The sequence below is a fragment of the Microtus ochrogaster genome, chromosome 6 (genome assembly GCF_000317375.1).
Source record: "Microtus ochrogaster isolate Prairie Vole_2 chromosome 6, MicOch1.0, whole genome shotgun sequence".
Lineage (NCBI taxonomy): Eukaryota > Metazoa > Chordata > Mammalia > Rodentia > Cricetidae > Microtus > Microtus ochrogaster.
Window position 1 is genome coordinate 36,734,548 of NC_022013.1, and position 2,614 is coordinate 36,737,161.

Consider the following 2,614-nt stretch of genomic DNA (forward strand, 5'->3'; position numbering starts at 1 on the left):
CGGAAAATTTTTTTTTCTTTCTCAATAAAAAAAACAAAAAAAAGAAAATGTAAAAGAAATGGACTTTTTTAGATAGATATCATATACCAAAATTAAGTCAAGATCAGGTAAGCAATTTAAATAGAGCTATAAGCCACAAGGAAATAAAAGCTGTCATCAAATACTTCTCAATTAAAAAAAGCCCAGGGATGTATGGTTTTAATGCAGAATTTTATCAGAAATTTCAAGAAGAGCTAATACCAATACTCCTCAAAGTGTTCCAAATATTATTAACAGAAAGGTCATTGCCAAACCCTTTCTATGAAGCTACAATTACCCTGATACCAAAACCACACAAAGACGCAAGCAAGAAAGAGAATTACAGACTAATTGGAAGCATGAACATGGCTGCAAAAAATTATCAACAAAATACTGGCAAATTACATGCAAGAATACATCAAAAACATCATTCAGCATTATCAAGTAGACTTCATGCCAGAGATGCCAGGCTGGTTCAACATATGAAAATCAATCAATGTAATCTATCATATAAATAAACTGAAAGAAAAAACGATATAATTATTGCATTAGATGCTGAAAAAGCATTTGACAAAATTCAACATCCATTCATGATAAAAGTCTTGGAGAGATTAAGGATACAAGGATCATATCTAAATATAATAAAAGCAATATACAGCAAGCTGACATCTAACATCAAATTTGATGGATAGATACTCAAAGCGATTCCACTGAAATCAGGAACAAGACAGGGCTTTCCACTCTCTCTGTATCTCTTCAACATAGTGCTTAATGTTTTAGCAATAGCAATAAGACAAAAAAGGAGATCAAGGGGATTCAAATGGGAAAGGAAGAAGTCAAACTTTCATCATTTGTAGATGATATGATAGTGTACACAAGTGACCTCAAAAGCTCCACCATTGAACTACTACAGCTGATACTTTCAGTGCTGTGGCAGGTTACAAGGTCAACTCAAAAAAAAAAACTGTTAGCTCTCTTGTACACAAAGGATAAAGAAGCTGAGAGAGAAATATCACCTTTCACAATAGCCATAAATAATAAAATATCTTCAGGTAACACTAACCAAGGAAGTGAAAGACCTATTTGGAAAGAAATTTAAGTCTCTGAAGAAAGAAACTGAAGAATTTACCAGAAAATGAAAAGATCTTCCATGCTCTTGGATAGGAAGGATCAACATAGTAAAAATGGCAATCCTACCAAAAACAATATATAGGTTCAATGCAATCCCCATCAAAATCCCAACACAAGTCTTCACATATCTTGAAAGAACAATAATCAGCTATATGTGGAAAGATAAAAAACCCAGGATAGCCCAAACAATCCTATACAATAAAGGAACTTCCAGAGGCATTACCATCCCTGACATCAAGCTCTATTACAGAGCTACAGTAATAAAAACAGCTTGGTATTAGCATAAAAACAGAAATGTTGACATACGGAATCAAATTGAAGACCTGGATATTAATCCACATACCTATGGACACCTAATTTTTGAAAAAGAAGCTAAAATTATACAATGGAAAAAAGAAAGCATCTTTAACAAATAATGATGGCATAACTGGATGTCAACCTATAGAAGAATGAAAATAGATCCATCCATATCTATCACCATGTACAAAACTCAAGCACACATGGATTAAAGACCTTAATATAAATCCAACCACAATGAATCTGATAAAGAAGAAAGTGGGAAGTAACCTTCAATGAAAGGGCACAGTAGACTACTTCCTAAATATAACCCCAGTAGCACAGACAACAAGAGTAATAATAAATAAATGGGACCTCCTGAAACTGAGAAGCATCTGTAAAGCAAATGACACAGTCAATAAGACAAAAAGGCAGCCTACTTAATAGGAAAAGATCTTCACCAACTCCACATCAGACAAAGGACTGATCTCTAAAATATTTAAAGAACTCGAGAATTTAGACATTAAAATTCTAAATAACACAATTAAAAATTGTTGTACTGAACTAAACAGAGAATTCTCAACAGAAGAATTTTAAATGGCCAAAAGATATTTAAGGACATGTTCAACTTCCTTAGCTATCAGGGAAATGCAAATCAAAACAACTCTGAGATACCATCTTATACCTGTCAAAATGGCTAAGATCAAAATCACAACAATAGCTTATGCTGGAGAGGATGTGGAGTAAAGAGAACACTGATCCATTGTTTGTGGGAATGCAAACTTGTGCAACCACTTTGGAAATTAGTTTGGCAGTTTCTCAGAAAATTGGGAATCAACCTACCTCAGGATCCAGGAATACCACTCTTGGGTATATACCCAAAAGATAATCATAATATAAAATAATTTGCTCAACTGTGTTCATAGCAGCATTATTTGTAATAGCCAGAACCTGGAAACAACCTAGATGCCCTTCAACTGACAAATGGATAAAGTGTGGCACATATACACATTAGAATACTCTTCAGCAGTAAAAAACAGTAACATCTTGAATGTTGCATACAAGTAGATGGAAATAGAAAATGCTATCCTGAGTGAGGTAACCTAGACCAAAAAAATAAATATGGTATGTACTCATTCATAAGAGAATACTAGTCATAAACAAAAGATATTGAGCCAATTGTTCATGA